Below are 23,106 nucleotides of genomic sequence, written 5' to 3' on the forward strand. Positions count from 1 at the left end.
TCAACAACACAGGGTATCAAAAGGAGAATGCCAATGGATGAATCTAGGGTGCTACTGCAAAGCAACAAGAAGACAATTCCACTTTTACATAGGTTCTGTGGACCTGTTTTGCAGGCTAAGTTTGGTCTGATGTTTTTATTTGGTTAGGTTTTTGTTACGTAAACTTGCAAATGCATCTACGTCATTGTTGGGGCCAGGGTAATGATATCAGATGCCTTTATTCTAGGTGATAACACCAGAGTGACCTTATAGAGACTGTTTCTCCAAAGAAAAACAGTGTTAACTGTTGACTGTACACTATCATTTGAAATACAGTGCTGTTTAAACACATGGGATTTGTCATCCTATGTCACTGAAAAAACAAGCAAGCATGGTAGAGTTGCTGGTCAGTGGATAAAAGTGGTTTTTCTTTCAACATTTCCTCAACTGAAAAAAACCCACCCCAAACCCCACATTTAAGCTTTATGTGTAAACCACTAGAAATAAGAGAGCCAGGAATGTTATCACCTTTATGAGAATTTAGGAGACAAAATAACAATTGCAGCTGAAGGTGGCTCAGGCTGTTGCTGAGCTGCTGTCTGAGACTGCTGCTCAGAGTTTGTAATTCAAGGCATCTCCTACAGCTGTTCAGAGTTCTGGGGGGAGATGCTTACTTGGGGGCCATTGCATGGGCTCTGGGGATGACCCCAGCTCTCCACTGGATGTCAGTGTTCCCCAGGAATGCAGCTGCCAGAGCACTTATCTGGCAGTAAAAAAAAAGGGGGGGGATGTGTAGAAAGACTAAAGAAAATTAAAGAACAAAGCAACCTTGACTCTTTAGAAAAGTCGTTTATGAAAAAGTTTTGTGACTGTTCAGCCTGAATTATAAGGCAAACCTTGACAGAAAGATCGTGTTTACAATAAAACACATCTTACACAACTTCCGGGCTCACATGCCAGAAAGAGTTGGATTTAGTTTCAGAAAAAACAAACGAACATTCTTCACTCATCTCCCTACAGTTTTGATATTTTGATATGCTGCAAAGTGAGTGATTCTGTTTTTGTCTCTGACAGTTTTTCTTTTTTCAATAGCCACAAAAAAATATTTTTTCAAATCAGTGAAAGCATGAGCATGTCACTAAATGATTGATTGCTTGCTGGGTTTCAGCCTTTGATAATTAAGCTTAACACAATGTCTCCTCTTCACTAGAGAATGGTATTGTGCCAAATTCAAAAGACACATGAAAAATTGAAATCAGAAAATAAAAACCTTGTAAAAACCAACTGCTCCCATCTGTTGTGCAGTTCAGAAGGGAACGTAACAGTGGAAGAGATACAGAGCACATAAAACAGTAGGAGGAAGAATGGTGAGCTTTGAGGCTCCACCTTCCACACTCACAGAATTGCCTTCATTCAAGTATCTTGTTTCTTGGAGATCTGTGGGGTTTCTTTTGTTTGTGGTTTGGGTTTTTTTTTTATTTTTAATTCATTAAAATGGATTCACAAAGGGAATTTTGACAAGGATTTTGCTGGACAACTGGGGTTTTGTAGCATGTGTCCAGCTGTATCCTTATAGCCTCTCATTGATGGTGTGTTGAGTGTGTAGTCACTCATCTGCATCTGACTTGGAACAAATTGCTTCTGACAAAAGGGCAGGTTTCTGAACAGAAGTCCAGAAGACATTTCTGGCTGTGATGTGGGGTACATTTGAGGGCCCTCTCACCAATTCAGAAAAAAATGAACCCAAATCCTAGAACGCTCTTTCATATTGAGTTTGCTCAGCAATATTAACAAGCCTTGTGTTTGTTAACAAACCTGGCTTTACCCAATCTGTTACAAGGTTAGCTCCTTCAGTCAGGCACAAGGTTTAGGCTGGTGTATTTAAACTAAAAAAAAGAAGATGCAAATGTGTGAGAGCCCTGGCTGACCTAAGAATTAGAAGGGAGTGTCATGATGAATGTTCTGGTGCTTTGAGATCTCTTAGCTCCTAAGTCTCAAGGGCATAGCAGTACTCCAGGATCAGGGTTTGGCTTTACTAAAACTTGAAGACAGGAGTCGCCTGTGCAGGTCATGGCAAACATTACTCTGATAAATACTTTTGGCCTGATATTTAGCTCAATTTATTCAGTCAACCCAAGCTAAGAATGTCCTCTTTTGCGTTACAGAGCCACTTGTGAAGGAATGAGCGTCTCCCCTGGGGACAGCAGTGACCAGCAGTGACAAACCCAGCCACGAACTGACCTTGCTGTATGTCTCCCATGGGAGAGGTGATGGGTGTGCAGAGACAGGCACTGAGCATCTCTGAAAGGTGAGTAAAGCTTGGGATTGACTGCCCCACATGTCTGTGATGTTCCAGAGATGTTTGTCTCCACCTGGAGTAGTTTTTTACTGTGGCAGTTATGCACAGCAGAATGTTGAAGCAAAGCTCTGCTGGAGAAATGTGATGGGTAGGGATTGCATACCTTCCTCTAGAAGTGGCCTGTGCTTGATGTAAAGCAGTGAGCCCAGGTCATTAATTCTCTTTATATTTTGGGACAGAATATATGTGTCTGATGTGCAAACTGTTTAGGGACATGAGAGAGCAAACCATCTTTATCCAAAAGGCACCTTCATGTCTCTCTGAGACTGGTAGCCAGATCTGATTCGAGAAAGGGATTCTGGACAAAATTGGAAAAACCTGGGCAAAAATTTCTTTTGGACAAAATAGGAATTTGCCAATAGGAAGTGAATAAACCAGAGTGAGAAGCATTTTCCTCTTGCAGCTGGTTGAAGGATTGACACTTTCAGAAGCTCTGCAACCTCTTGAGCTCCTGCAAAGCTGTGCCAGAGGGGTTGACTGAAACACTTTTTTAAAATTGGGTTACTTTATACTGTTCCTCAAGGTTGTTACTGTTGTTCAAGTTAAGCTTCTTGTCAAGCTTCTTGTCTTCTGTAAACTGTTATGAACTGTCATATAAAAAGCCAAATGGAAATGTCTGTTTTGCATTTTTATCCTCCCTTTTGTTCATTGCTTTGTTTTGCAGCCTAAACTGTCATAATATAGTGGGCCAAGAGTTACAGTATTTAATGTCTCACAAGTGTAGGCAAGGAAAACTGCAAGTAAATGAGTTACTGTGTTAAGTTGATTTTTGACTAATGAATACAAGCAACTTGTATATGTGTGACTGATGGTGAATTTCAGCTGAGGCCATAGTGCTAAAAGTAGGCAAGACACAGTGGAGTTGGAGTCTATGGAGTCAGACGTGGTTTTGAGTTGCAGCAGGAAAGACTGAACTTTGTGACATTTAGATATGATACAAAATTATTTGATTTGCTCTCTCTAATCTTCTAGTTTAAGTTTTTATATGCAGGTAGAAGAAAATGGCAAACAACATAAGTGTAAGAAGTGAGATGCTTGCCTGTAGCTTTAGAAATTTGTCTGACTGATGCTAAAGGTGTCTTCTGATGATTACTGAAATATTTTCTGAATAGATACAGCTGGGGAACAGTCTGATAGGAAGCTGAAAACTGGTCTGTCCTGTAGTGCTTGTAGTCAAACATGCTGAGAATCTCTCCCCTCTTCCCTGACTTTTTTGAGATGTCAAATACCTGTAAAGCTCTGAGAGCACCAGACCTGAAGGGATATAAACCTGGTGAACTCTGCTGTATTCACTGAATTCCAATAATAAGTTAAGGGAGCAGACAGTTGTGGCCTGATTGACTGCAGGGCTGGATGCTGCACTCCTCCTGCTGAGAAGCCAGGCCGCAGAAATCCCATCTAACTGACATCAATGGGAAATCAGCATCTGGGCTGCTAATTTTGTGTGTGATTCTCTGTGAAATGTAATCTTTACCATTCGTTCCTACAATGTGTTTTCTTTCCCTGTGATCACCACACAGTGTTTATTTGATCATGCTGAGAACCCACATCTTATCTGGTCTTCTAACTTCTTCCTTTTGAAAGAGATAATGAAGGAAGGGGGATCAGAGCAGCAAGGGAGAGTGGGGTGTTGTGAATAAATACCCTATTTGTACCTCCACAGTTAGGCACAGTTGAATATTAAAGCTCCTGTTATTTTCAGCAGCCATTACAATGTGAGATGTTAAATTCTGTGTCATTTTTACCAGAGCTGTAGTTTGGCTTTTTTTTTTTCTTTTAAGAAAGATACAGACATTGCTTCACACTGGGAGGTTTATGAAGTTCAGATAGTGCATGTGGGAATTAGAAACAAATAGGCTTAATTTTCTAAAGTCTTACAGGACTGTTAATGGTTAAGCATTGCTAAGGGACTGTACTTTCTTCCTTTACCAGTTGTCTCCCCTTCATCTAGAAGAACAACATTTTAACTTCATACAGTCACTAGGAAAAAAAGTTACTTTGTAAGTGACCCTTGAATATTTTGGTTCTTGTGGCTGACCCTGGGTTAAAGGATACCAAGATAGCTCAAGCCTGCTTTTTGTCAGTGTTTCCACTCTACAGGAACTGCTGGAGATGCCTTGGTGGGAATCCAGTGATAAAACTGGAGCTCATTTCTCACTTACAGAAAGGAAAACAAAACTGAGGAAAGAATGCTTCCTGCTACTCTTTGGTCAGTCGATAAGCTTAATTGGCCAGGCTTGCCTGCTGTACATTGATTGTACCTACTAATAAAAGAGCTATTGATTGGCACTTTATTTAGCACTGGCTTGCCTGGACTATAGTTCCTGCTAATGTTATTATTACATCAACCTTTTCCTGTTCCCCAGTTCTTTAGTGCAATAAATTATGTCAAATGCCTCTAGTGTTTTCAATATTCTTGGACAGTTTTCTTTGGGTTTTTGACCTCCTCAGCACACAGTGTGTCATCTCCAGTACGTGTGAAAATGTCTAATGGGATGCGGGAGGAATGTAGATGCTAATGTGTTATGGAAAAGTACTGGAGTTGTTCTGCATATGTTTTGTTTTAATTGGCCCTTGGAAATCAAAGAAATTGATATTCCTTGACATCTATTTAATGTGACTGTGATTAGTGAGCAGTGGTGGCAGGTTAGTGGAGACAAATATCTCTATGTGGAAACTTGCATTGTCTTTGTAACCTTGCTACTACCAGTAGTATCTCACTTGTTACAGCCCGGAGCGCTGGTCCTGTGCCTGTCACTGGAGCAGATCTGGGACCTCTTTAGTGAGAAGTGCTGCTCTTAATCTCAAGACAGAGGGGTTTGGGGCTCAAGCAGTTAAATTGCTGTTTCAGACCTGCTTTTGGTCAGCCCCCAGTCTGCCACCATAAGTCCCATTATTGTGGATGAAAGGTATAATTTTCTGAATTCCATTACAAACTGATCATGGCTAGAGCCTAGCACAAAGTCCTGCTTCAGCTGAGGTACTACCTGTGCTACTGTAATATGTCTCCTTAATGTGCTTTGTAAAGAAAAGATGATGCTTGCTGCAGTTGTTCCAGGTCTCTTTAGCCCTGCTGGGCTGTCCCAAAATACCACAGGAGGGGTAGGGGCTGGTGCTGTGCAGCACAGTGGGGGTCAGGCTGTTACTGGAAGCTTGAAGCATTTGTGAAAAGTCTGCTGTGCCTGTGCACACTGTGACTTGAAGTGCTTTATAAATCTGACAGCCTGGCTCCCTTTCACAGGGAGAGGGGAGGTTCTCTAGGGTTGCCCCCTGTCAAACTGCAACTGCCTTCTCCAAACCCTGCAACAGCTCAAGCCAGTGTTCAAATAAGGACTATAAAATATGAATGTGCACCATGGCCAGCTATTTTAACATGGCTGTAGCTATTGCAGATAATGTGACAAACCTGTGCCCTGCACTTGTATAATAAATGCTGGCACTGGGATGCACGTAGGAAATGCTCTGAGGAATATCTGTAAGAATCCTGAACAACTGTGGAACAGGATCCATAACAGAAGATGTTAGTGAAGTGGGGTTGTATTGGGAAATGCAACAATGTTAACCTGAAAATCAAGACCACAGAATGTAAATGTAGGTTAGAAATTGGTGTCTTCTGCTGTTAGTGTTCCTTCCTGATGTTCTTCTGCTCTGAGCTTGGCTCCTGGAGGAAAGGTTCCATTCTTTAGCTGGGGCAAGTTAAAAACCAGCAAGCTAATTCCATATTTATTTTTCAAGAAGCAAAATGCAGCTTTACAACTTGCATTTGGATATACCAGGGTGTGTTTGACAGGGCTTCATACCTCACAGTGCTCCCAAGGCAAGTATTAATTGCTCCATAAAACACACTGTGTCATGTCTTGTGGCTCAATGTGTTACAGGTCTGTGCAAACTTGTTTTATAGCCCTAACAGCCCACTACTGCTTCTGAGAAATGTTTTCCTTTTAATGGGGGAAAGAAAAACAGCATTTAAAAATATTATAACGGTGACAAGGGAGAAAGAATGCTGTAGAATTTCCATGGGCCAGAAAAGCTGTTGCAGATTACACCACCTGTTATAAATGGGTGCACATATATTATTTTGTATTAAGGAGTCCTCTGTCTAGAGAACAAATCCATCTCCCCTAATTTGACACCCTACCTGAAATCTGGGCCAAGTGTTGCCTTAATTTGTCTTAAGGCAGAAACAGAAGAGTGTATGTGCAACTGCAGCCACATCCCCTGGCTCAGCAGTGCGCCAGTAAAGTTTGTGCTTGGTGCTCCAGAACATGCCATGGGCTTCATAACCCCATTGCATGTGAGAGCCAGTTGCTGTGAATCTGACTCCTATTTACCTAGGATGTTTCCACAGCAATCATGGCAACTGAAAACAACAGAGTGGACCTCTTGGCTATTGAGAATTGTAACTGTCCTTTCCAAGTCTTCTCGTTCCCACTCCCACATCTCTAGGAATAACAATAAACAAGCTAGCCCCAAAGATTCACACATGGTGTAGCTTCACTGGGGTCAAAAAGGATTATTTCCAACATCTAATCACAAGCATGTGGCTGAGCCTGATCAGAGTAAGCTCAGTTCCTTGGCCCATTCCTTCCTGGTTGTCTTTCCAATCTTAATTCTAGGCAAGCCCCAATATAGGGGATTGGAGACTTGCTGTTCCTCTTTAAAAAGTATTTTTAGCCCATTCCCCTCTGTGCAATAAGTAGTTAATACTGGATTTAGTACCTGCTGTGCTATGAAGTATTACCTTTGTGATATGGGAGCATTTTATAGCCACTTTTCACTCTGTACCACTGGCAGAATGATTTCATGATGTGTATAGATGTTGAAGATTCAGATCTCAGATTTGTTGCTGTGTTGCCAAATATCTAGCATAGGCATCCAGTTAAACTGCAATTTAGTTTTTCATGGGTTTTGCTTTGCTAGATCTGGATGATTTTTCTGCTTTTAGCTCAAAAGTGAGGAAAGATCCGAAGATATTCAAGTGACAAATCTCTGGCAATGAGATCTGACTGAAGTTTATTTATTAAAGACTGTAACAATACAATTTTCTCTACCAAAGCTAAGATGAGGGTCTTGCTGACGTTTGGGCTAGAATATTTGTGTTGCTGCCTATGCTATTATGATACACACAACTTGTCTGTAAAAAATGCACAGTATTTTCAGGAACTGCTGCTGCACAGTAGTTGAACAGGAAATTGTTTTTATTTGCAAGTAATGTGATGTGAAGTGAAAGGATACTCTAATTTATAAATAGGTAAATCTTGCTTTTACAAGAGTTAATTCTATTATGTATAAATATTTTTCATTTTACAGTTGTAAGAACAGTTGAAATTAGAACCTCATTCATAAATGACCTGAGGATTTATGAAGCGTTCCCTTTGTGTTCTCCTCAGGACACACACAAGGGACATGCTTCCCCTGCCCGTGTGAATTATCCCTTGTGAAATCCATTTTTGTGATTTATCAATCCTCTCTACCCTTGCTTGCAGGTTAATGTATCTGAGAGCTACTGTATGTAACAGTCCCTTAAATCAAGGGGAAATAAGGAGGTTTGTTAAAGTAGATTAAGAAGTTGAAGGGGGCAATTCCCCAAACCACTACTCATGTCTGTGTCCCCGCTGCTTCCAAGAGTTCCAGTTATAGAAGAACTTTGTGCGCTTGCCCTCATTCTCAGCCTGTTTCTGCTGCAGCTGAGGCCGTTCTGTGATCCAGAGCAGGGGGTAGGAGGCTGAGCAAAGGAGCCATTTTTGAAGTGACAAAAAAATGTGTCTTTTGGATGACAAAGTAGGGCCAGGAAAAGAAGTTTGAGGAGGAAGACACCTCTGCAATTTAAGACTGATAGAGTATGAAAACTGTCTCTGGCCCATCAGAAACAACAGCAACAAAAAACAAAGCAAAAAACCCCACAAACAAAATGTGCATTCAAATTGTCTGTTTCCCATGGCTTCAAAGTGAGCTCACACGAGGATCCTGGTGTGGCATGCATTATAAGAAATGTGGTACCTCGTCACTTTGATGCACGTAATGTCTAAGCCTTCCAAAAAAAAGTAGTATGAACCAGATAGTTTTGTTTAAGCTTCAGTTTCCTGACTGAGTCTTGTCACAAAACTCCCAGGTCATGTCCATGAAGTGAATGCATTCAGGGGAAGTGACTTGTCTGGTTAAATCTCCAGGAGGGACCACGATTTCAAGATGGCATCCTGGGCATAACATTGGAACATTAAGTATTCCTTGGGGTTTTCCTTGAATACCAACAGAGCAATTTCACTGGTAGTGCCTGGGAAGATGCTCTCAGGCTGAGAGTCTGGAATCTGATAAGAATGAAGCATCGAGAATTATCACCAACACGGCTGAGTTGGTGAGAAAAGACAGAGGAGATTTATTTTTCACAGCCGTCTAAAACAGGGCAGTTGCCAAGGCCATGAAACTCCAGTGAGAAGCCTCAGCCTCAAAGCATGGGGAGCCCTCACGGCACAAGGTCAAGGATCAGTGTCTGCCTGTGAAGGGAGGCTGGAGTGCGTGGCTGTTGCCTGGTGGGAGCCTGGAACTGCTGGGAGACTCTGTGAAGCATAGGGGCTGCAGAGTATTTGAGAATATTTTGTTGCTACAGGACCAAAATAACTTTTAATGGGAAAATCAGTGGCAGTAGCAGGATTGAAGATGGTTAAAAATTAGGCATGAGGTAGATACGTTGTTAATATCTGTGCTTGTTATCAGTGAAAAAAATTGCATCAATTCATGTCCGACTTGAATGAGCTTGTGCAAAAGCAAAATTAGTTTTCTATACGTGTCAAAGTTGTCTGTAGTCCAGTGCAGCAACTGAGGCTGCAAAATGCAAGTGGTGTTTAGATCTAGAATTAAAAGTTACTTTTGCTGACTAGATGGTACAGCCCACATAAAGATAAATATGTTCCTTCTCTTGCAAAGTGTATCAAATAATATCATGGCTGGTGGCTCAGATAACAGTTATGAAGGGGAGAACAACATTACAGAAATAGGAGTATAGTGTAATTGTAGTGAATTGAAGTTGAATAGAATGAAGAAGTGAATTACAAAGAGTTTGTCATGAAGGAAGGTAAAGGTGAGCTTGAAATTAATTACTGCAGCTTTGGAGTTGCAGCTTATTGCAGTGGCTTTGGAGATGGGATGAGTTAGTGGGTAACAGAGAAATCCCCACTCACTGAACGTCAGGAAAGGAACTTTGCTTAGATACAACTTGTCGCAACTTCTGTTTCTTTCTTATCGTTAGCACACAGCACCTAATTCTATCCCTTAGTCATAATTCCCAAAAAAGGGTTTTGTGTGTGGAACTTTCACTGGTGACTGTACATGTGGATTATAGAACATTTTTGGCATTGGTGTGAGAATTGGGCTCTCAGATATAAATGGAGATGAGATGATGTTTGGTAGCAAAATGTTCCTACTAAATTTGTTTATTGGGGTGGGGAAAATGAAAAACTAATGTATAAGCTTATGATTATGAATGCAAACATTTATTGACTACTTTGAGCCAACTCAACACTTAAATCACTGGTAGCATCTTTTAATATTGATTAAGGTAAATACTCCACTGATAGCATTAGTCAATATCTATGTGTAAATCAACATGTGATGTTTTTACTGTATGTTTAATGTTTTTGAGTTATGTGCTTCTGGTTCTGAAACAATGAACTGGAGGCTGGAAATCATTTTGGTCCTGACAAAAAGTGCTGCCTTTCTTAAAACATTTACATTTTAGGTAATTGGCTGCAGCACCTGACAGCACCACTGTAGCCTGATTGAAGCCGTGTCCCAGCAGTGCCACTATAAACCACAGCACAGAGAGTTCATAACCAGGGCAAATTTGGAGGGGGGAGAGGAAGGCACCAAGTTTTTAAAGCTGCAATGTGATACATAAAGTCTTGGTAACTTGATCATTTTGAAAACATCTCTTTAAATAAATCACGTCACATTTAGGAAAATGTTTAACTGTAGGAATTGTTTGGCTAGAAGTCCAGAGCTAGTCATTCAGGGTAGCTTGATCTGTGCCAAATTAATGAATATCAGCCCATATTCATGAATATTTAATGGATGGGAACTAATATAATTCACATGGCTTTGCTGCTTTCAACTCTCTGTACCAGTTTCCTCATTCTTGCCGAAAGCATCAGTGCCTCCACAGGGGAAATATCATGTGTGTCATGTCTCATGATGCTATTGCATACACTAATTACTTAAATATCACGCTTACCACTCAGTATTACACAAGTTTAGGATTATCCTAAGAAATGGTTTTCAGTAGGTGTTCACTGAAAGCAGGAGATGGGTTTAGGCTGAGTTTGGGCTGTGTTTTGGCCCCTGCTAGAAAATGGCTGAAGATTAGTGTTACTTACAGTTGCACCTCAGTAGTATCACTGTGGAAGAATATGCTGGTACCAAAAGAGTTGGACCTTTTTTCCCCTGTTACTGATTGCTGAAAGAAGTTTCAACCTTCCTGTAAAAAACCACAAAATATTACCTAAAAGCCTCAAAACAGGCAAATACACCAAAACAGATAAGAAACTCAAACCCTAGGAAGTCCAGGGCAACTTGCCATTCCTCTTTTACTATTATATGTTCATTGGCATATTCACATGAACTGGCTCTCCATGGAATTGTAATTTGATGACACTAATGATTATCTAGGAATAATTTTTCCACTGGGGAGAAAAATGTAGCACAGCCAATTTGGGTGATGGCATAAGTGATTCAATGGTTTAAATACTAATAAAAATTGAAATATCTTAGTAAGTAAGGGTTAATTGAAGAGCTTTTTTTCAAGTCCACTTAGCTAAAAGTAATTAAAAAGGAGAGAAAAACCAACATGATTGAGGCTATTGATATTGTGACGGTTAAAAAATAAAAAACTGCTGCATCAGTTTCTGTCCTTGGAGAGCCTGAGGAGCCCTCAGGCACCATATTCACAGTCATTTCAGGCAAGTAAATAAGAAAACCAGAAAAATATCTTAGGCCATTGCCTGGAGAGGGGCTTAAAAATATTAAGAAAAGACAAGAGCAAAAACAGTCCTTGTAGCTTTCCCTGAAGCAGAAATGGTGTCAGGAATAGCTTTTTAAAAATAATAATAAAAAATCCAAGATCTTCTGGGCATGAATGAGCTTAGCTCTGGTGATGTTTCAGTGACATACATCAAAGCATACCTTCAACGTGTAAATTTGCCTGACACATTTTTAAAGTCTCCATGGGGCATTTGCTGCTGTTATCAGTTAGACTTGAGAACCCTAATTATATTACATTTGGAATTTGATGGTCTGTTTTATGCAGGAGGTCAGCCCAGACTGTAGTGGTCCCTGCTGGCCTTCATATTTATGCATGTAATGAGTGAAGCATCTCATCCTGTAAACACTCAAGCAGCTGGGTGTATTAGCATACAATAGATGACTTCAGGAACGTTAACCACAGGGCTCAGTAAAGTTATAGCTCTAAATATTTGGAAACTCTAACCCTGAATATCTATTACTATTTCCTTAAACTGAAGTATTTGCTGCTAAAATACAAAGGTAGAAATTTTTTTTACGTATTTTATGTAAGGGATGGTTTTACGTTACTTCTTGTCATGTCTGTTTAGATGCCTGCTGTTAATACAGTGTAAATTTCTGTAGTGGAGATGTATTTGGGCTAGAGAGGAGCTTTCCTTCTGCCCCAGTGTGAGTCACCAGCTCTCCTCATGGGCTGTTATCAGGTGAATTCCTACTCTGTTGTCTCACATGAGGACATTTCACTTGTGTATCTTGAAACTGCTCTGTAAGAGAGCTGATGCTATTTTAGCTTTCTCTGTCACCTCAGGATGCTGCTAATGCCTCACAGGTGTAAGATGCACCTTCTCCTTGAGTTCTCTTATAGGTTATTAACTTCTTTGATGCATGAGTGTCAGGAAATAATGTCAAAACCCCAACCTCCTCAAAAGCCTGTTGGAGGGAGTTGAAAGAAAACTCAAAATAACAGTAAAACAGGAAAGTTGAGTAAAAGATTTTTCTTTACTCATTCAATTTAATATGCAGTCAGAACTGAGCCAATTTAATGATTTTCTTGTTTATAAGCATATAAAATTAAGAGTTACTGGCTCTCTTACTTATGAAGATTAATTTAATATCAGATGTAAACCCTAGTGTATTCTCTGTCACAGTTTTTCTTGATAGTTGTATTTCAGTCTTTTCTAAGTCCATTAATTGTGAGTAGATCAAGAGCCACTTACTTAGTATTATAATTTCAATCCAAAGCTAAGCAGAGAGATTCGATATTGGTTCTCCAAGGAAAACCTAGATGGCACAGTACCAAACATGATTTACCTGGCATCACCCTTCCTCTGGCACTAACCAGAGATCAGAGCTTGTCCTTAGAAAACAATTTACTGGCCGAGTTCTATCAGACTAGAGAGCAATCTCTGTTGTGCCAGGGGTTGGTGTTTTGCAAGACAAATATATGATCTTGGTAGAGTCATATGTAACTCTGAACTGGGTGATCAGCACTTAATTTCCTGTGTCATGAAAACACTGTGATTTGAATAAAAAAACCCCCAAACAAACCCCAACACAGCTCTAGGGAATCTGGATTTTCAAACCTGACACTAATCCAAGTGTTTTAGTTTACAAGCCTGAACTGAAACATCTCTGAAAGGTCTGATAGTAGAAGAATGTGTTTAAAGGTTACTGGAAGTCAGGTACATGATTATCCATTAGGTTGGAGACTCCAAAATGGGGATAATGAAGACTGCCCACTCTTCTATGGAAACTTTCACCTGGTGCCTGAAATAGTTTAAAGATAAAAAGAGGGAAACTTCCATAAAGGAGAGTTATGAGAGAGAAGGGGACAGACTTTTTAGCAGGGCTGGTTGTGACAGGAGAAGGGACAAAAGTTTTAAACTAAAAGAGGTTTTTTTCAGATTGGATATGAGGAAGAAAATTTTTACAATGAGAATGATGAAACCACTGGCCAGCTTGTCCAGATGATGGAAACATTCCCTATCCCTGGAAACATTCAAGGCCAGATTGGACAGGGCTCTGAGAAACCTGGTCTACTTGGAGATGTCCCTGCTCATTGCAAGGGGATTGAACTATCTGACTTTTAAAGGCCCTTTCCAACCCAAACCTTTGTATGAGCTGCAAAGTAAGGGAAAGGAACCCAAGTAGAAACTCAGACTTCATGCCATTCCCACTGCACATGTGCTGATGCTGTTGCTGCATGGCTCTTGAGCAAATAATCATGAGTCCACAGAGCTTGTCTGTGATTGTGCCCATCTTAGTGTGTAGGAGAGAGGAGAGAATATGAGGTAGTGCTACAAGAGCAGAAGCTGCAGATACTCACAGACTTCTTGGTACCAAATTTTCATTTTGACATGCAACTCTCATGGAAATTGGTTTGTGCTAGGAAATAGATGCATTTATGGGGCTTGAGTTGAGCTCCAGTGAGGAGCAGTTACAAGAGGAGCCCAAAAGCCATTGCCAGCCTTTCCTGGGAGCATCCAGGCTTTCTTGGAAGTAGCTGGAGTTAGTAATAATCCCTAAGTACTGGTTAGACACAGTGCATGGGACAAATTCTCTTCAGTACAGATGTAAACTTACACTGGGGAGGGAGGTGGGGACTTAGGGATGTGAGATGGAGGTTTTGAAGTGCTGAAGAGGGCTAAAAAACCTAAGGTCAGAAGGCAACTTTTACCAGGGAAAGTGGCTCACAACTGCTCTATCTCTGAGCTTTGGCTTGATGCCACAATCTAAGCCTAAATAATTTGTGATGGGATGACAAAAGCTCCTTTGGCTTTCATGTTACATTGCACCTTTTGAATTTTTTAAGGATTGAGTCCTAGCTGCTTTATATGTGGATGGTTTTACATTTAATGAGGTGTTGCTAATTTTCAGTTTAGTCTATTTATTCTTTCTTATGAAGAGTAGAAGCAGCTGCTAATTCCCCTTGAGACTGCTCATGTAGAGTACCTGCACCCACCTACATGTCCTCATAAATTGTTTCCTGAACTAAAATGAGCTCTCAGTATTCATTTACTTGCTTTTGGCAGATTTAAGTGGGAATATAAATCTGTATCCGCTTTTTGATTCACAAATGCATTTTATTCCATAAAGAATTAATGTGGCCACATATGAAAACTGCACCTCTGTTTCTGCTAAGTTATAGCCTTTCCTTTCTGTCAGATTCCTTCTCTCCCCTGCCCCTATTTCCCTGCTCCCATATTGCTAAATAACTGTAGTTTTAGTATTGCCAGAACAGAATATTCACTAGCAATTCTCAATGCTGACATCCTAAAGCCCTAGAGTCATATTTCAGGCCTGGATGGCACTTAAAGGCCCATAATCTTTTGTTGAATGGGTTTTGCAATACGCAAGCTGAGGCAAATTATTCAGTTTAAGGACCTGAGCTGCTCCGGGAATTCAGGGCTCAAATGTGGCACATGCTGTTGTTTTTAATTATTTATTTATTTAGAAAATGTTTGAGCAGGAAAACCTGCAGGGATGGAACATTTCACATATCGTTAGTTCCTGGCACTGGGGCCTTGGAAAAGAAAGTGCAGCCATTACACCATCCTTGGCATTCGAGTTCAGGCACTGAGGGTGGAACCCAGGAAAAGTCCATGGAGAATGGGAGTGTTGGGGGCAGAGGAAGACTTTTGAGGGGGCTTAGTCTCTTTCCAGTTAAGGGGAATGGGATTTAGTAACAAAAGACAAAATCTACAGATTGTGCTTATAATGATGGTTTGGTTTGTTTGATTGAAAGAGTTATGAGTTTGTGGCCTGACGAATCCTGGCAGTTTTTCCTGTATAATTTAGGAAGGGCTCTTTCAGGGCCTCTGTTAGAAAAGCAGTACCAGGATGAATTCAGAAGCCCTTTCTGCACCAAAAAGGGGTCATAATGAAGGCTTGAACTTCTGTCTTCCCTGGAAAAATCTTCAAGGGTTTTGCAACTATAGAGCTAATAATTTTATGCTATTGTTAATAAAAGATTCCCACTGGTGCTCCAGTAATTTTAAACTTAGATTACCCTTGTGAGCTGTGTCTGGGATGTAACACAGTACATGAATACATTTGGTAGCCTTATTGCCTCATAGATAAGACGTAAAATAACTCTTTGACTATGGCAGGGCAGAAGACTTTAAACCTCAGGTTAGAGGAAAAAAAGGGGATATATGTTTTGTATAACTAAAACTATAAATATGTTGAAATAGAAATAGTCTTTATTTTCTCAGTTCATAGAACTTAGTTTGTTTCTGCATGTATTTTTATGCTGGTGGACCCAGTAATTATTTTATGACTTTATCTTCCCTTCCCTGTGAAGCTCATGGAGCATTACCCCAGGGCTAATCTGTTGATTACTCCAGTGTTCTGCCCTTATTGCAACATGAGTAGTAGTTGTGTAGTCGTGCTGTGCATCAAGCTGTTTTGCAGCAGCCCAGAATCTTGTGCAAATTTCAAATCCCTTTGGTGTGAAAACTTTGTAACTCAGTTATGCTATTCATTCACATTACATCCATATATTTCATATATGCAGTTGTTTCTTCTGTTCCAGCATTTACCTAAAATTATGGGAGAAATCCTCCTTTGTAGCTTCATTACCCCTCTTTGTAGTGTCACACTGGTTCAGTAGTATCGCTCCTGGTGGTGGTGTCTGTGTGCTTCGGCTTCCATCAGCCTACTCAGGGACTGAGGGGCTGGCACGTGCTGCTGCTGCGTTCTGGCAATGCCAGTGCAGTTTAATTTCAGCAACCTGAAGGACCAGTGGTGCCAACAGTTTAAAGGCATAGCTCTCAGTGAACATGAAGTATTTAAACTTGGGTGGTTTTCTACCCCCTGGTAAGAAAGAGTTGGCAGCTTTCACCTTGAAGCTCTGATCATCTCTTTTTTTTTTTTTTTTTTTTTCCCTTCTTTCTTTCCACCAAAGTTTGTGCAGGCTAAGCGAGCAGTGCCTGAGGTGCCTTCCTTGTGGAGCTGCTCAGTTGCTCCTTGCCAAATGATACGGCTTCTGTAAAGGGACACTTTATCACTTCTTAGTTGGTATTTTTTTGTGTAGTACATCTCTATAAATAGCTTTTTGATTGTCTGGAGCAGTTTAGATGGGATAACTGTAATTAAGACACTGCTGTCAGAAAACTACTTTAAGTTGACTTTGCTTATTCCTTTTAAACGTCTCTGTCTTTTTGCACTTCTTTTGGTTGCAGTTCTTATTGAAATTCAATATTTAACAAAGGAGCTAATCAACTCCTAGTAAATATCAACTGAGCTTGTGTTTTGCATGCAGGTCCTACATGGGTTTGAGCACGCAACCCTGCTGAGGCCTCAGCCAAAACCCACAACCCTCAAAACCACCGGGCTCGTGATTCAGGCCACCTCAGTAAGTCAGAGATTTTCCAACCTCCCCTCCATAAAGCATTGGTTGGAAGAACACATCCCTGTTCTAAACTGTCCTGTACGAGCACACTCAGCGTGTTGAGCAGCCCCGAGCCTGCTGTGCCCACCAGGACTGCTCTCCTGTTGTGGGCACCAGCTCACCGCCCAGCACACTCTGGGCAGAGGGTAACAGCCAACAGGCAAGCCAGGAACGAGGTGGGCACAAGCCAAAATATTAAAATAATCATACCATCCCTTCACTTGAGACCATTGAGCTGCCAGGGACTTGAAAAAGTGCTTGAGTCCTGGCCCCCTGCTTAGTTTGTCTCCATACACTGGCAGCAGTCTGATTGTGACAGGCATGTCCTCAGGTTGTAAGACTGAGGATCCTGGCTATATGGGACCATGAATTTTATTGAGTTGGCTGTCTTAAAGCATATCTTTTTGCCAAGTGCTTCACTGTAGTCAGATGGAATTAGCTGTTGATGTGTCATACATTAGAGAATCTTACTGAGCTCCTCTGTATCTGGAATAGGCAGTGCTGGTGATACCAGTCAAGACACACAAATGTGGGTTGTATTTACATTAAAAGTTGTGTGTGTATTATTGGATATATTATTTTTGGCATTTCAGCATGGAGCATTGCCTCCAGAAACATTTTGTAAGTTTTATATGCTTTTGCACTGTTAAACTGTATTATGTTTCCTGTATTTGCATTGGCCTAAATCAATTGAATTTAGCTAAAACCCTGGATTTTGTTCAGCTTGCTGGTGGAAATTTATTTTTATTGTATATCCAGATACAGGAAAAGTCTTGAAAAACAGGGTGTGGAAAATCAGCTGCTTGTTTGCTTAGTGTATCCCAGGAAGAACACAGTGTTACAGGACTTTGTAACAGCTTAGTCGCAAAGCCATAAAAGTGCTGCAGACAAGAGTCACAAGTGTTGTAAGGAAGACCTTCTGCTCAAGTTGGGCTTGAAGTTTCTGTGAGCATCCAAAATGTTTGCTGCTTTGCATGACAAGTCCCAAAGTAGGGTGAATTCAGGGGGTCATGGCTGTAAAGGCACATTGGTGTGTTCTGGTGGGATCTGGGCATCTGTGACTGCAAATGAGCACAGAAAGGTGTGAGGACTTGTTGCCTGCTGTGGGTGTTTCGGGGTCCGATGGATGGACTTGCTGTCTCAGAGAAACATTCAGCCTTTACTGAAATTGACTGGGAGACTCCTGGGTTTGGGTTGGATCTGGGGTCAAGACCCTCAAAGTGTTTGAGAGAATGGGTCTCAGTGCCAATTTTGATAAAGGAAATGCTATTTGGGGAAAAAGAAAGTAAGTGGAGAGAGATGTGGATACCTAGTGATGTTAGAAATAATCTTAAGTGACTTCTAAGCAAATTGTGATTATTTTGCTTTATTTCTTAAAGTAATTTATTTTCTTGAAGAGGTAAAGTGTCTTCCTTCATACTTTAAGAACCTTTGTCTTCAATGTGATGGTCTATTTGTGAAGAGTTACTTCATCCAGTTATGCATTACTCATTAGATGAACTAAATATAACATTTTCAAGCTTCTTGTTTTCCAAGCAGTTGTGTCCAGGAGGGAATTCTCTTGGATGTGGCTGAGATGTGTGTTTATTGTAACTTTATTTTCACTGGCAGTGAAGTTCTGAGCAGTCATTTCCTTCAGGTTTGATGCATCCTAGTTGCTTATATGAACTGTTTCCCAAGGCACAAGGCAGATTGATTAGTTGGAGGAAGATCTGACTGCAGAGCAAGAAGTAATTTTCTTATCTTAGAAAGATGGTCATTACTGTTCATTCCTAAAATATGTCAGCAGTATCGAAGGTACCTTTAGGAATGTTTGGAGATGGTCAGGGCTGTTCTCAGAGGTCTGATGTGTCCAAACTGAAAAAGTCTGTAAAACAGCAGTGCGCTGATTTGGGGATTATGAAGGTAATAGACCATAGGTAAGGTCTGTGCAGCCAGTTCCAAAGTTATTTTTGTTTAGTTTGAGACTAACTATATATAAGATGTTTGACTGTCTTTACTTTTAGCAAACTAAAAATATTATTAAAAGTAGCTTTATGCCCAACTCCTGGGTTGATGCAGAATCTCCCTTTTGCTGGAAAAAAGGACCTGTTCAAATTCATTGTTTAGTCCCTTGCATGTTCTTGGTTTTTGTGTTCTGATCACACAGTGTGTCTGTTAGGTAATTCGCAGTGTGATAATTGACCAATGCTGATTTATAGTATTTTTATAAGCAGTTTAATTCCACATAAGTATTTCATATCAGAGTTCAACAGTTTGTCCCTACATTGAAGTTGTCTCCTCCATTGTTAGAATCAAGTAGGTAATATTTTGGGGGAAATGATGGAAAAAGGAAAATGCACGTTACCATGAGACAAAGCACAGGCAGACTGTAATGTCTTGGCAAGTCAGAGATGTAAAGTGCTATTGAATCTGAACCTATGTTTCGTGAATCTTTTTCACATTGTGATATGGAGATCGTACACTTTGAGTTGAGTGTTCTCTTTGGTAGAAGAATAATTATATAAAAGGTTGCTTCCCTTTATTACCTGTAAAATGGAAAAAATAAAATGGGATTCAGACTGCATTCTGCAGTATAGATTTCATCTGCTAAGGAGGAGAGTGGCCTTTGGTTTTGTTTTGGATTCCTGGGGTGTTTTTTGGATAGGTGGCTCACACCTATTTATGTGTAAGTTTTACTCCAGAGATCCCAGAGAAATACTTTAGCACACATAGGAGCTTTATTATGAGTTTGCTTATCCAAGAGATGAGATGACAAATTATCACCAAAATACACTGGTCAGTAGTGGAGATGTAATTTCCTACAACCCAGATGCTCCTGATAGGGGAAAAACTGTTTGAAGTAGGGAAGACAAGCTGCCACTTTGCTCATCTAAAACAAGAGATAAATGAAGAGCTTTAATAAAAGGAAGCTGTTACATACATGACGTGTTCTTGTGCGTTTTGTTGTTCCATAATAATCTTTAAGATGGATATTAAAGATAAATTTGTGTTATTAAAGTAATGGCTGTAGGTTTGCCTTCAGCTGGCGATGGGTTTATTAACCAGTACCCCTCGTGTGCATGCTCACACAGGAGGTTACCAGGGCTAGTGAGAAGGATGATGCAGAGAGTGTTTGCCATCACAGTGTTGAAGGCAGACACATGAAGTACTTGTTCATCAAAATTAGCTTCAGCCATTTAGTGAGAACCACCCTAACACAGAAATATAACCTTTTAGACCCATCTCCAGGCATTGGAGTGTTTTAACAAATGCATGGCTGGGAGTTCTAGTGAGATAACAGCAGCAAAGAATATTGAACATAAGAGAACATGGAATAGCTAAGTTTTTAGGGTTTTGTTTTTGTTTTTTTTTTTTTCCCCCAATATTATTTATTCCAGTTTCAGGTTTTGGTCTTCCCATTATGTGTCATCATGAGAACGAGCACATTGAAGTAGTTTTTGCCTAAATTTTTCACTTTGTAATATAAGCATGGTGGGCATAAATTAACAGGGTCACCTGGAATGTGAAGAAGTCTTTATTTACAGAAGATGTTAACCTGCAATTATTCAGTTCATCATAAATAAGTTTTATTTTGTAGTTTGTCTTGTTAATCTCATTTTTTATGTCAGAGTCTCTGTCTCATCTGGAATATTCTGCATTATTAAAGTTGAAAATAATAATTTGAATTACCTTACATATTGGAATTGGACTTAAAATGCATGTCTGTGTGCTGTGTATGAGAAGAAGAGAATGAGACATCAAAAAAGCATGCAAATTACTTTAGGAGCTACATCTCCTTTCAATGAATAATAATTTAAGTACAAGACCTTTTTAGGGGCTTTAGAAATGGGGCCACTGAATCTGTTTTGATCTGGATTCTTTACAGTCGACAAAAGGGTTAACTGCCTGGAAGAAGGTGGGCATTGCTAAGCACATTTTGTCTATGAGATAAAGATCATATGAAAATTTACATGTTAATGGAACATTTAAGGGAAAAAATTGCTCTTTGTCAATTGATTGTATAAATATTTTATCTAGTGTAATATTAGAGGAAGGCAAGCGTGAAGGCATTCAGTTTGAATAGTTTTTGAGAGGAAAATTAGGACATTATTGTTGAAGAAATAATATAAAATAGGGAGTTACAAGCACTTGATCTAAACTGTAAAAACCTTTCATGCACTCTGGCAGAAAGAGCAGATTAAATCCATAATGAAATGGGTAACTTTAGGCCTGCATAAATTTCCAAGCATTCTCAGTTTCCCAGGAATCTCTCTCTGCTAGATTAATGGCTAGCAGCCTGCCACATAATGAAGTGGTTTGCCTTGGCAATGTGCTCATGAATTTATTATGGTGTCCACAAGTGTGCTATATGGCCTAGACATCTTTATAAATCCTGGATTTAGAGCTGCAGCGATGAGCCATTTCGGTCCTAATGGTGAGGTTGATTTATCACTGTGGTCCTCCACTCCACTCTCCAGCCCCCTCCCTGACAGTTATAAAAGGAAAATACAGGTCATATCACTGATGGAAATGAAATGTGAAGGTAATTAGATAATGCCAAATGGATATGGGAAAAGGTGCACTGCTGAAATTTTAAATATGTTGGTAATTTTTTCCTTAGAGCAATTATATCAGGTTGATTTATTTTTACAGTTTATAATCACTTAACTACCTGTGGCTGATTTTAACCAGAGCTTGTGCCTTTGGAGACAAGAAGTAAAGCTTTTCAGTCCATGATTGTTTATTGTAAATTCATTTATCTCAAAATACCTAATTTATTATGCAATTTACACAAGTCACAGCTCATTGCTGATGGGGAATAATGATTACCCATTTGGCTCATTGTAAACTGTTCTCTGTGGCTTTATAAAATAATCAACAGTCAAAGCCACAAGGATTTAAAGAATTCTCTATATTGAAACTAAACCCTTTTTTTTTTTTTCCTCTCTAAAAGACACTGGAGAAAAGTAGAATACAAAACAAATTGTCTAGTGATGTTTCAAATCCATGCATGAGTAGTCCAGAAATTACTGTGTTGGATATTTCTAACTCATAGTTTTATTACAGAGGGATCAGGACTTTTAACGGGAATTTGAACATTTCCAAAAGAAATCGGAAAATTTTTAGCAATCAAGGTAGTGGAGCTTTGAAAACAAAAGCAGCATGATGTAATAGTGTGTTAAGGACCAAGAGAAATAGATCTGCCCTGGAATTTCAAGGGGACCTAAAGCAGTTTAGGGAACAGCGCTGTGATTCCATAGCAGCCCTGCTGTCAAATGCACTGAGACTTTCAGTAAAACTCGAGCTACTGTAAACTGAAACTTCCAGCAGGTTGTTCCATGCTGAGGAGATGGCTGTTGTGAACTGACAGAGATTTTTCTGACCTGTAATGTGGGGGAGAGTGGGTGGCCTGGCTGGATATGGCAGGGTTTTGAAGTGTATTTTGACTGGGTAATAAAGTGGTTTTTTGCTTTGTTTTTTTTTTAAAGAAGGTGAAGTGCAGTGCTAAGGAGCTACAGGCAGGCAGGCCTAGAAGTGATATCTTGCTTTTAAAAACGTGTAATTTGTTGTGTTAATTTTTGACTCGATGTAGAGCTCCCTCAAGGCAGGAGCCCAGCATTTGCTGTTGGCTGGTTTTAGAACAGACACAGAAAACTCCTCCTGCATGGTCCAGGCTTCCTCATCTCTTCTTAGAGATCATAACTTACTTTTAAGTAGTAACAGTTGGGATGCGTGGTGGCAGCTCATCAACTGAAGGAATATTTTGGTACTTCCCGGACTGGTAAGCACTTGAATCCCAAAGGCAGGGAAAGGGAGCCAGGTTGGCCCAAAGTTATATTTTGATGCTTGAAAAAAATTTTGAAGCTCTGCCTTTGCAGTTCTGGAGCAGAGCTCCTGTAAGTGTGTTGCACAGTACTTAGGAGTTGGATACACATTTTTAAGTTTCTTCCCCCAGACAGCAGGTCTGCCAAGGCTGGGTTGTGTAACTCTCTTAGTGGGTATCTGTCCCATGAGTGGTGTTTGAAGTTCCCAGGTTCAGTCACTCACCTGCAGTGGTGCACGCGAGGTAGAAATGTGACTGAAGTTTTAATCTGAGAACACCTGAATTTAAAGGACATCATACCCAGAGGCAGATGTGAATCCACTGTTTTCAGATTGGATACACCTGTCATCCTTTTGAAACTCAGTTGCTTGTACTTGAGTTTTCATTATAATACTGCTTTGTTTTAATGAGATTAATAACTTGTATGATAAATTAGTACCTCTTGTTGCTGGGTCTGGTGATGAAGGAGGGCTGCGAGAGCTGTTGGAAGGGGAGTTGTAACACCCAATTTTCATTGAAAGATCTGTGGGAGTTGGGGAATAATATGGCTTCTAAGTG

General features: G+C 40.1%; 1 long non-coding RNA gene across 1 annotated transcript in view; it reads left to right on the plus strand.

Moving 5' to 3' along the window:
• The first annotated feature begins 2,147 nt into the window (after window positions 1-2,147).
• LOC116450000 overlaps window positions 2,148-23,106 on the plus strand; it is a 95,461-nt gene continuing 74,502 nt past the window's right edge. The window contains exon 1 of the long non-coding RNA XR_004242626.1: window positions 2,148-2,287. This is a non-coding gene — a long non-coding RNA (uncharacterized LOC116450000). The remainder of the gene's footprint in view (window positions 2,288-23,106) is intronic.

This window comes from Corvus moneduloides, chromosome 12 (genome assembly GCF_009650955.1).
Source record: "Corvus moneduloides isolate bCorMon1 chromosome 12, bCorMon1.pri, whole genome shotgun sequence".
Taxonomy (NCBI): domain Eukaryota; kingdom Metazoa; phylum Chordata; class Aves; order Passeriformes; family Corvidae; genus Corvus; species Corvus moneduloides.